This window comes from Pezoporus wallicus, unplaced genomic scaffold (genome assembly GCF_028554395.1).
Source record: "Pezoporus wallicus isolate ANWC-B61680 ecotype Strahan unplaced genomic scaffold, APGP_CSIRO_Pwel_v1 contig_4191, whole genome shotgun sequence".
Classification (NCBI taxonomy): Eukaryota; Metazoa; Chordata; class Aves; order Psittaciformes; family Psittacidae; genus Pezoporus; species Pezoporus wallicus.
The window spans coordinates 948,428-960,567 of NW_026641383.1; the positions used below are offsets into that span (position 1 = coordinate 948,428).

At 40.9% G+C, this 12,140-nt stretch overlaps 1 protein-coding gene and 1 long non-coding RNA gene across 5 annotated transcripts in view; one reads left to right on the forward strand and one right to left on the reverse strand.

Annotated features, from left to right (window-relative positions):
- Positions 1 to 270: 270 nt before the first annotated feature.
- On the reverse strand, positions 271 to 2,593 carry LOC130606884 (uncharacterized). The gene is made up of 2 exons (XR_008974099.1): positions 2,466 to 2,593; positions 271 to 506 (listed from the first exon to the last, which is right to left on the reverse strand). It is a non-coding gene; the product is annotated as an uncharacterized LOC130606884 (long non-coding RNA).
- Positions 2,594 to 2,637: 44 nt separating this feature from the next.
- Positions 2,638 to 12,140, forward strand: part of AFTPH (aftiphilin) — a 48,681-nt gene continuing 39,178 nt past the window's right edge. For all 4 annotated transcript variants that reach the window (XR_008974097.1, XM_057423480.1, XM_057423481.1 and 1 more), the window contains exon 1: positions 2,638 to 2,746. The gene's annotated coding sequence lies outside the window, so the exon portion shown is untranslated. The remainder of the gene's footprint in view (positions 2,747 to 12,140) is intronic.

Here is a 12,140-nt window from a genome sequence, read left to right on the forward strand (position 1 = left end):
AATCCCCCACATCTTGTCAATCATTCACACAATGCCCAAGTGAAGATCACCTTCATTTAATTTATGTGGAACGTTCGCCTCTCATCTGATCCTGCATTCAAGTTAAACAAATTTTAAAGACTCACAGATGCATACTGATCAAAGCTTCTGGTCCAGAAACAACTGAATACCACCAAGAAAGAAAAGGAAATTTCCCTCTGGTCAAACTGGCAGGGTCCATTTGGAGGGATTTTCTGCCTTTCTTTGTAGCTTAGGATATGAGTCACTTCCTTAAATCATCTGGGAATTTTATTTAACAAATTTCCTTCTATTCTAGGGCATAATTACTGACACTGTTGATTTTTCTGGCTGTCTTCTTGTGGTACATGGTTGTGCTTGTGGCTTTGGTCTTTTCCACAGAAGGCCTTTATTCTTCTCTTTAGGGTGCTCAGGCTCAGACTGTTGCCTGGGGAGGTTACAGGCAGTGTGTTTATTTCATACACTTACTCAAATCATTGATACATCAGCTGTGTAAGAGAAGATAATGATTAAATTACTTCCTCTAATTATAATATTTACAAAGTTGCCCTGAGAGTGATTAACACTTATGGTCAATGACTATCAAGTAAACACAGCTGGAATACGAAATGATTCTCCATGGACTAACACCACACACTGCTGTGTATTCTGGGCCCCTGAAACTTAATGGCTACTGCCACATACAGGAAGAAATAATCCAGTTTGTTGCTTTACAACAACGTATCTCACTGCTTTTACAGATTCATCCCTGCATCCTTGCAATGCAAAACACGTTATTCTACTCTGCGTGAAGGTGAAACATCTCTGCAAAACCGCCCTACCCTCCGGTTTCCTCACAGCTTCTCCTTCTGCCCTGCCAGTGCTGATACTAAGTTGAAATACAGAAAACAGCCACCAGGCGGCGAAAGGTAACTAACACAGCCTCATTAATAGCCACCTATTATTATATTCAGCTACTTTAACTGGATTCCTACCGTAACAGCAGCTTTGTATTAACAATGTAATTTCCCCATGCTTCACAATAGCTTTGCTTATTAAATTAGTAGATGAATTATAATTACTTTTAAATGCATCTGAGGCATTTTTATTCCACAAGCCTACCTCAACCATTAAAAGTTCCACAAATAGCCTTGTTTTAAGCCTTCCTCAGCCAAACTACTGTGTGTTTAAATGGATGTTTAAACCTCTGTAGAAGCAAAGCTTTAATATTACACTTTGATCACTATTTTATTATTGTAATTTCCCAGCATGTTCTAACTACTGTACAGTGTAACTGCTGTACAGTGTTCAGTTCAGAGCTGCCAAAGGATGAATGGCAGACTTTGCACTTTATTTTAAAAGACATTATGCGTTTTTAAAGACCTAATGTGCCTGTAGTTCTGACAGTATTCACCAGTAAACAAGCATCAGAAAACAACAAAGTGTTTTAAAGCAAGAAGCACACATATGTTATTATATCTAATCATTTTGTGGGTTTGCTGTAAATGTTTTTCTATGAGCTCAAACTGTTCTCTACTTTTGCTCCTTGGGAAAGGGTAAAAAAGATCTTTTTAAAAATACTTTAAAATAGAGTATTTCCCTGTATGCCTTTTTGACAGTCTTTCTCCTCCTTTTTGATGTCATTTGCACAATCAACAAGCAAACAAAACAGTAAAAAGACAGTTCAAGTAAAGCATGACTTGACTGGTGGTGCACTTACAGGTTGCCTACATACACACCTTCTCTGTGAAGCGTAGGCACATAGGAACGTCTTTTCCAGAAACAAATGGGTACCAAGCTACTCTTTGAACTTCGGCAGACCCTGATGCCTACAGGCGGAGTTTGGGGCGCGATGCACGCACCCCTCAGGGACCCCAGCGGGACTAAGCGATGTGCACACTCTTTAAGTTGAAGGAACTTACCCTGCGGTCAGAAGGAGGCATAAAAGGTGGAATAGTGGTATGGCAGCCTGTTCCAGAGGTGGGTTTGGAGACAGGGCTGGGGAATCATACATATGGGATCAGACTGCTCTCCCCTCCAACTTCAAACGGGTGAAACTCTGCAATAAACCATTTCCTATGCAGAAACATCAACCTAGCCCTCGGGACTTGGAAATCAACCCTTTCCACAGCGAGGACATAACCACGATCGTATTCACGGCAGAGAAGCTCCTCTGGGGCCGTTGCCCCGGTACTACCGGTACCACACTTGACCCGCGAAGCGCAGCCCCTCCACCTGTTCTCCTCCCGCGAGAAGGGATTCGCCCCAAGCTCTCTATTTCGATCCTGGATAGGTATTTTTTGTGTCACCGCCTGCTTTCAGCACCTCTCTGCGGGCAAACGCCCTCACGGCTCCGAACTCCCTCATGGGATCCCTGACAGGATCCCTAGCACCGATCGCAGGGCATCACCTATGGCAACCTATATAACACCCCTGAAGGGTAAATAAAACAACAGAGCTATAAAAACCTGAAACCGCCTTAATTTGCCTGCGCCAGGGCACGGAAAACTCCACAAACTGGCGCTACTCTCTTCCTCCCGAGCTCAACATGGCGACCGCAGCGTCCCCCCACGGCCTCGCCCAAGATGTCGACCCCACCACGGTGGAAGCAGCTTGCCAGCACTTAAGATGGCGGCGGCGTGCCGCGGGAGGCCTCAGATAACCGGCCGGGTCCCCGTTCCCCTTCCCTCCCCCTCCTCGCCCGCCGCCATGCACGCCCGGGCTCCGCCGCCCCCTAAGCAGCCCGCAGGTAAGACCCGGTGCCGCCGCTGCCGTGTGGAGGAGGCGGCTCGTCTCCTCCAGGCCTGGCCGGGGAACGGGCACCCCTTGCCCCGCGGTGGCGGGTGGGGACCCCTTGGGGCTTCATCCCGGGGCCTGCAGCGGCCGGGGCCTGGTGGGGCACCGCGGTTTCCGACCTTCCTCTTCCATCCTCGGGGGAGGGCGGTGGGGCCGGGCCGCCCTGCCCGGCGGGAGGGCTGGGCAGGGGGGGTGAAGCCCCGCCGCGCTTCCCCTCACTGAGGCGCCTCTCTCGGTGCGTCCCGCCGCGGCTGGAGCGGGGGGCCCGGCCGCTGCAGGGCTGGCCTCGGGGACCGGCGGCTTTGTCCTTCGGCGGCCGGCCGCGGGGGTCGAGCGGGCGGGTTCCCGTAGCGGCTCCGGGAGGGGTGGCAGCCGGAACCCCTCGGTTCTGTGGGGTTCAGTGAGGCCGCAGCTGGAGGAGAGGGCTCCGTGATGTGGTGCAAGAAGTTGAGCTGTCCTGTGTGTTTGCTTTTCCTAATAAGCATATTTTTCTAAGGGGTGTGAAGCCTGTCAGTTGATAAATGCATCTGAAGATGACACACGGAACTGGAGTCATGATTTTATGTTTTTATAAGTTCTGAAATGGGGCAAAGTTGCTGAAATGCTTTTTAAGTCCTGACGCTTCAGTTTGCTATTGTGAGTGGCTACCTGATGAACCAAAACGTTCATTTTCCTTAAAGACAATCCCTTAAACCAAGGGTTAAACCTTGGGATTCCCTCACAGTGTCTGTAGGTTGGCTTCTTGATGGTGTCAGCCCTTTCCTTCCAGCTTCAGCACAGAAATTGAAATCAGAAGTCTGCTCCTTTTAAAGCAAACATCTGTTCCTAAATGGAATGAATAGAAGTGGCAGCATTGACAAGAACTGTAGTGAATTGGTCATATAAGTTTTGTTTTCATGAATGTTTTGCCTGAAGTGTGATGTGCTTCATCAGAACTATTTTTTTCCAGCTGTTGAGTCCATGGTAAAGTGAGTTTGATGGATGCTGCTTTTTAACTGCTCTCATCTTTGGAGATTGAACAAAATTAAGAGTATTTCCTCTTTGTTTTATTCTCTGAACAAATGAACCAGGCTTGGAAAACCAATTAGCCCACTTTAAGAATAAAAATGTTAGGTTGTGTTGTTGGTGTACACTATGCATGGTCACACAGGCAACACGGAGGTAGCAGCTCCTCATGATGAAGTTGGAGCTGTACCTTGAGGAATATAACAGTAATTGGGAGAGCCAGGAGAGGAGACAGAGTACCTGTGGCTACTGATAAATTGTGGGTTTTTTTCAAACATATTGCTGAAAATAAATAGCATAAATTTGAGGATATGGTAATTTAAATGTAAAAATATGAATTAGCACTGTAATAAAGCGACTTCAGGAAAGGCAGTGTGGCTATGGTGTTCCCGTTCCACATAGTGTTTGCGTAAAGTACATGTTGGGTGACCTTCTAAGGTCATGTGAAAGTATGACCTCTTCTTTTTACTTCCTTAATTTGTTTATAAGCAGGCAGTTGAAGGAGCTTGGCCTCGGCAGATCCGTTTGTGCTGTCTGATTCTTATTTTTTAATTTTATTCTTATTTTGGCTTTATTTTTTTTGTTTGCTTACACCATGGCACTGGAATGGGCTGCCCAGGGAGGTTGTGAATGCTCCATCCCTGGTGGTGTTCAAGGCCAGGTTGGGCAGAGCCTTGGGTGACATGGCTTAGTGTGAGGTGTCCCTGCCATGGCAGGGGGGTTGGAACTAGCTGATCTTAAGGTCCTTTCCAACCATAACTGTTCCATCATTCCATGGTTTCACTTCACAAAGGATTTAATAGTCTATAAAATTCAGAGTTATACCCACTGAATTGTATGTGTGCTGCATGTTTCTGTTGGTGAAGACAGCATGTGAACTTATTTATACTTGAAATTTTCTTTAGTAACTTACTAACTTAATGTAAGCATTTTAACACCCTGAGTACATAAAATGATATCCTGAAACTTTCAGTACTTTGAGAAGACTTGCCTTTCACAGTGGAAATAATAGAGCAGCCTTCACTCAACACTTTGCCCTTTCCTCTTGAAATATTCATAGAGCTCTCCTTGCAGGTATCTAGTGGTATTAGTTGGAAACCCAGTGGTAAAGAAGCTGATGCTGGATCTGGTTGTTCTCACTATACTCAGCAGCATAATATTCTTTCAGATACTCATCTTTTTTGACAAAATGCTCAATCCTTTCTGTGCTGTTGTACTGTTTGACAGTTTAAGCTATGTCTTTGTGAGCATTTCAGTGCGATGACATGCTAACCCTTTCATGGGGATTCAAAATACTCATAACTTCTCTGGATAGTTCCCTTAAGAGAAGTGTCTTGGATCCCACTCATTGCTGGGCTTCACAAGTTTTGTCTGTTAATTTTATTTTTCCTTTGTGCAGAAACCACAGTGTAAGCAGCTCTTATGCACACAAAAAAAGGCCCTGAAATGTGCCTTATTTGAAAACTGACAGTCTCGTTTCCAGTATACTCTCTTCCATGCTAATGCCTATAGTAATTAAAGTTTTGGATTGATGCTGTGAGGAATGTTTCTGCATTGATACCAGTTGCAAGGTGATGTAATGAGTCTGCTTCTGTATAGCAAATAATTTGGGGTTTTCAATCCCAAGAGTGCTGTTTTGCAAGAACCATGGGAAAGGCAAAACTTCTCTTTGCTTTAATACGTTTGAAAGTAGGTGCCAGGGGGAAGGAAATGTGAAACTTGAAGTTCATATGTCTCTTGGAAAGTGGTGGAGAATAAATGTTGTTATTTGGAGTATTAGGTGTCCTTCTTGTATTGTGTTTATTATGAGATGTCTGTAGGTGGGATAAATGATGAATAATGTAAGCCTGTTCTCGCTCTGTGCTTAGCTTGCTTCAGGCAGGCTGCTTGGGGGTTTTGCCTTTTCCCCTCACTTGTTCTCTGCATGTTGAAGAAAAATATTTGTTCACTTAGAAACAAGAAGTTTGCAGTAATGGAAGGAGGACCTATGGTTGTTCTCCCTATGCAACTGTTTCCTCTGCCAGGCTGTGGGAGAACCTTTCGCGTAAGAGTGCACCTCTGAGTGTTTGTAATCTGCTCTTTACTGTGGCCTGTGTGAAGTTTGAAGGGTTTATATGTGATGAAGAACATATTGCTCTCTAAATAAATCTCTGAGAACAGTTGACCTTAAGTAATCTAGTTCTAATACTTTCTAATCCAGCATGTTTTTGTCTTAATTTAGAACAGGTTCCCAGCTAACATGTTTGAGGGTACTGTCCAGAAATAGATTTTCTCACTGAGTTGAACACTCTTTCAAAAGGAATTTAAGAAACGATAAGAAAGAAAACATCCCAGTTATGTGTTACTTTCGACATCTGTCTTTACACATTGCATGGATGTGTGCTGTACATTGGACACAAATATTGTGTTCCCACAGAGACAGATTTTAAACCTGATTGACTTTCCCAGCCAGTTGTGTTTGCCTAGATGAATTAAAAACACGCTTGTTCTTGCAGCATTTTTTCCCACTGTTTACAAATTTAGGTACAGACAATGTCTTTATCTGCAGCTGTTAAAGCAAGTCAGCAGATTTTGAGTTGAAAGATTAAATTTTAATTTTATTTTTTTTTTACTTATAGTAACTATAAAAATAACCTGATCTTTTGGGTTTGGACAAGTGATGCTATTCTTGGTTTAAAAAATTGTTTTGTGAACTAACACATTTAGATTCATATTTTTCAAATGTTTCTCTGGTTCCACAGCTAAGCCAAATTGCAGTAGGGAGAAGGTTGGATGCAAGGCTATGTTGGATGGGGCTTTAAGCAACCTGGTCTAGTGGAAGGTGTTCCTGCCCATGGTAGGTGGCTTGGAAGCAGGTGATCTCTAAGGTCTCTTCTAATCCAAACCATTCTATGATAAATGAAACAGCACATGTACTGAAAGTTGTTTGATTCCTTCCTCATATAATCTAATAAGGAAGATGTCTATATCCCAGATCTGTTTGAATTTCATGTTTGTGCCACCTAACTTGGTCTTCCTGTATTGTCAGCAATAAGAGGAAGAAGAGCACTGTCAAAGGTTTGAATCTTGCATAAGCTGGATCCTCTGAGGATGTCTGGTGTTTACTGCCAGCCTGGGGAGGTCAGGAGGACAGGAAGAATGAGCTGCCTGAGACAAGTACCTGAATCCTGAAGGCAGTCTCTTGAGTTTGGTTTCTTTAATGTTCATTTTACATACAACACCTTTTAATAGAAGGTGTCTAGCTCTAGCACATTTGGTGTTTGTTGAAACTACAGTAATGTACAGTGGTATTGATTAATTCCAAGTGTTGGATAATGAGAAATAAGGCTTAGATACATTTCCTTTACTGGAACTGGAGAACATTGTTTTCCTCAACTCATATGTCCAAGCAAGAATAAAAAGTGAAACTCGTGCTTTGGGTAATGGACCTTCTGGCTGTAACAGCATTACCTTCAAAATCGAAAACATTGATTTCTTGGAGGCTTTATGAAGGAAACATTTTCTTGCTGTATTTTGTTTTATTCCAAAAATAAAAGTAAGCTTATTAAACCAATTTAAGAACATATTGACTTCAGCCTGGACAGTGACTCTTTGTCTAGAGCGGTTTGGGGTTGTAGAAATGCTATTTTAACAGACTGGCGCTCCTCATTTACAGTGCCCCTTCTAGAAATAAGTTCTGAGATGCAGAAAGACTGTAAATCCATTTTCCATTGTTCATAAGCCAATGAAAAATAAGTTATAATAGAAGAGGACAGCTTTTTCTGCTGGAAGCCAACATTTTGCTGTACTGAGAATTCTAAATCTGGTCCTCACTGTGGTATTTTTGGTATGTACTTGAGGAATTCCCTTGCAGTAGAAGAGTTAAATGTTCCTGGAAAAATCAAATGCTAGCAGCTAATGACTTAAATCAATCTCCTTGCCACTGCAAGACTTTTACTGTAGGGCATTTCAGTAGCATTGTAGCTTCTGTCATGGAGATCTTGATCATGCCATTTCTGATTATCTTGTTTTCTTTATGCTCTAAGTGATGGGTTGCTTAACTCAGCTTTGCTTACAGAGTAATCCACAGCTGAGAGGTTATCCATTGTTTTACTAATGTTCATCTGAAGTTAAAGGGAACGTTCTGCTCCACAAGAAGTTTCTTCTTTTGAATTTACATGCCTCCTGCATTTTTTGAGAGATACTCTTTGTGCCCTCCCAGGTTTTTAGGTCTTATATAAGAGCCAGACATGCCATTTCAAGGCTGCCTTAGAAGACACATAGAGAAGGAACTATTTATACCTGCTTTTGTGTAATCACATTGTTCTCTGTGCTACCATGTCTTTGTTAGAATGTTACTATTATTCTACAAAAGGTAATGAACGAGGATGTGATGCGTGTGTGAGGAAAGCAGTTATTGTTCCCTATTTACTGAAATTAAATAAGATACCCTGGTTTGACAGTAAATGCTTTAGAAACCTGGTTAGTGACTTGAGATAGAATGGTATACATGTCATTGCAAATCCTTGCCCTATCAGAAGTTAAGTCAACTACTACTTTTTATCTTTTTCAGCATTAGTTATTTCTGCTTTCTCTCTTCTTCTAAGTGTTTTAAATTAACCTGAGTTACATTCTTAAATGGTTTAAACCAAGAGCTGCAATAACATAACTGAATCTTACCGATTACAATCAGCAGGTTGGGTTTTTTTTCTTTAAAGTAAAATGTCAATATATACTTGTAAGTGTATTAGTGAATTACATTTATAGTATGACTTCAACAGTTAATAATAATGAAAATTGTGAATTTCCTTCATAATGAATATTGAAGTATAAAGAAACACATGGAAGCAAGAATTTAACCAGTGTTTTCAGCTTTAAAAAATAAGTAGGCTGAAGAAAATGGCATCTGAAACAGACACAATTCTTTAACAGTTTTTTCCTGAAGAATCTCAAGCAACTGTGTGTCATAAGGAATTGATGTAAATCCATCATCAGTCTAATATTAAACTATTGTGATCTGAAAAATTAGCTGACACTTGTCAACATAAATCCATGATTGTAGCTAAAATAATTCAGTTTAAACACGAACACTTAAACTCTGTCAGATTCTACACTTCAGGGGGTAAGGTCTGCTGCCATAAACCTGGGCTGTTGTGTATTATGAATCATAGAAGTAGCTGCTTTATTATGTGTAAATAAAAACTGTTGAAAATTCCTCCCAAAGAAGAATCCTTACTGTGTGCTGTGTTCAGACAAATTGACGAGTTCTATTTGCTTAAAATTAGCATGTTTCAAGAGTTTTTAAATTTAATAAATGTGAAAGTTGCATGTTAAATTCATAGCTGACTTCTAAATTTGGGAGTCAGTTCCCTCAAAAATCTGGGGAAGATAAATAATCTGCATATTGGTTATAGATTTGTGCAAATTCTCCTTTGAGTTAAATCACAGCTTGGGTTAATTACTTGAAAAACCGGGCTTACAAACTTATGTAGCCTAGTGCTTGGAGCAAAGAGTATGTCTGAGTAGGGTAGAAGACCCCATTTGAGATGTCAGACAAAGCATGGATTAAGTAAAAGAACTAATAGACAAAGTTGTTCTGTCAAGACTTGTGGGTTTTCATAATCTTAATCTTCCAGTAGATGATAATGAATTAGGTTCAACAGTATATGGTTGGCAGATAGAACAATTTTGGAAGTCAAGAAAGGGGATCATAATGAAATTCTTTCTGAAGAAACTATATTAAGGCAAAAAATTCCCATGTTGTTCTTATGCTGCAAGTAGAATTGGGATTATGCCCCGTTTTAAAAAAAAAAAAAAGAATTATCACTAATCAGTTAGTCAAGAGGAGGGGGAATTCTCGAATGACTTTTCCTTCTGTTACACTTTGAGTATGGTATTCTTTTGAGTAACCAGCAGTTAAATGGTGTTAACATAACAATCTTACACTCGTATACAATACAGATTCATACATTTTGGAGCTCTTCAACTTTTAAAATACAGCTGTAACATCATTGGTAATAGATGCCATTTAAAAAAACGTATACAAGTTAATATACAGTTGATTATGTAGTTGGTTCTTGTGGGTTAAACTGATTAAACATGTCGTAGACCATCAAACCTGTGATCAGATTTTTAAATGCACAGTTAATGTTCCTTGTAGATCCTGTTTTGGCAAGTGTTATTGAAACATTTCTGGAGCAGAGCATTGTGCTACTGGACTACTGCTGTGTAAATGATCCCTGTGATGTTTTAAAAATGCTTTGAAATGAAAAATTGAAGGAAGTTTCTTCTTTTTTGTGGCCAAAGTTGCAGGAGAGAAAATTTTTAAGTGGTCAGAGATCTTCCTACATATTTGATGGGGCTTTGGGGGCTTCAGCCCCCATGCAGTCTCTTCACATTATCTTTGTCCTCTGTTTGTCCCTGCTGTTCTTGTTCCTTGCCTCCCTTTTTTATGTTAAGTGCAAAGAAAAGGAGTCTTGTGAGTAAATCCCATTTGACTGTGATGCTTGCTGCTCTCATTCAGTTTGCTTTCTGAATGCTGCATATTGGGGTTGTTTTTTTAGGGCATCCTTGCTTATAAGGATTTTCTCAACTCTATTATGATTTGGTTTTAGCTAATGCTAAGATAATACAGTAAATGGTTAAAAAAAGTTGTTAGAGTTGCTAGGATGGATAATATATGGACTTATGTCCAGTGTTGATAAGAATTAATTCTTAACCTGCATTTCTTGTCGTGGAGCTGTTACTAATGCAGAATGGAATGTGATATTTCAAATGACTCAAGTGAAAACCAAGTTCCACAAGCCTATAAATCTGAAAAGACTAGACTTAAAAATAAAACATGTGATTTTGGTGAAACATACAGACAAATTTTCTTTTGAAAGGAAAGTTCAGAAGCTTTCTTTTGAGGCTTTGGATTCGTAGTGTTAGCATATTAGTTTAAGTAATATTGGCCACATCAGGAGTACTGTCTCCAGTTCCAGGCTCCTCAGTACAAAACAGACAAGGAGCTATTGGAGAGGGCTCAGCAGAGCCTGCAAGGATGATCAGGGCTCTGGAGCATCTCTCTTATGAGGAGAGATTGCAGGAGCTGGGCCTGCTTGGTCTGGAGAAGAGTGAGAGGGCATCTCATTTAATGCATATAAGTATCTCGAAGGCTGATGCCAAGAGGATGGTGCCAGGCTCTTTTCAGTGATGCCCAGTGACAGGATAAGGAGCAATGGCCATAAACTAAAATATGAGGCGCTCCACCTCAACATGAGGAAGAACTTCTTTCCATTGAGGGTAGCAGAGCACTGGAACAGGCTGCCCAGGGAGGTCGTGGTCTTCCCTCTCTGGAGACATTCAGAATGCTCGTGGACACATTCCTGTGTAAGCTGCTCTGGGTGGCCAAGCCTTGGCAGGGGGTTGGACTAGAGGTCCTTTCCAACTGTGATTCTGTATAATGCATGAGTTAGGAGGCTCATCAGCATCCTCTTGCATCTAATTCCTATCCATAAAGCTGTGGTAATCTAGATAGGCCACTGAGCTGGCAGTGCTTCTTAGCCAAGCAAATAGTTGCAGCTGATCAAAGAACTTTCCAAGACTTTAGAAAACTTTAGGCTGTGGGAGTACAATGTGGATTTGTGTTATTAGTGAACCAGCAAAACTACTTTGTCACTGTCTGTGTGGAGGGCTGTAGGTTTATATGCTTGCCAGTTGGAAATAAATTTGAGGTTGCTTCTATCTTTGCTTTTCCCTCCCTTTCTCATGACTTCTTATCAATACAGATAAGGTTTCTGGGAAAGAGAAGGCTGGTCTACCTAGATTTAGTCTCCTTTTTCCATGACTATAATTACTTGTATGACTTGATTATTCTGTTTCAAAAGAAGACATTTCTGATTCGTATCTGTATTTTATATATGCATTTATACCATATGTATTCACTTTGGTGTTAAACTTGGATCTTTATTACTCGTACTGCACTGAAAGCTTCAGAAATGGGTCTTGTGGACTTCAGAAATCTGGGTTTCAAAATCAAATGTGTTAGCTTTCTAGCTCTAACTTGTGTCAGCACACAAGCATTTGGCTTTCTCAAGCATGTAATGTTTTACAGGCTACATATTAGAGAGTAATTGGAGTATATAGTATTTGACTTTCTGCTTCTCTGGGTTTAGTTATATGGCTTTTTCTTTCCAATGTAAACCAACATGCTGTAAATCAACATAATAAAATATTTTCTTTTTAAATGGCTTTGGACATGTTTTAAAGGGATTGTACCTCTCTGCTTAATAAATAATAAAACACTTAATCATATGATTAAATTGTTGTTGAGGTTGCAGTGGCTTCAATCATAGTACTTTGTCTATGTACATAGTACTTGG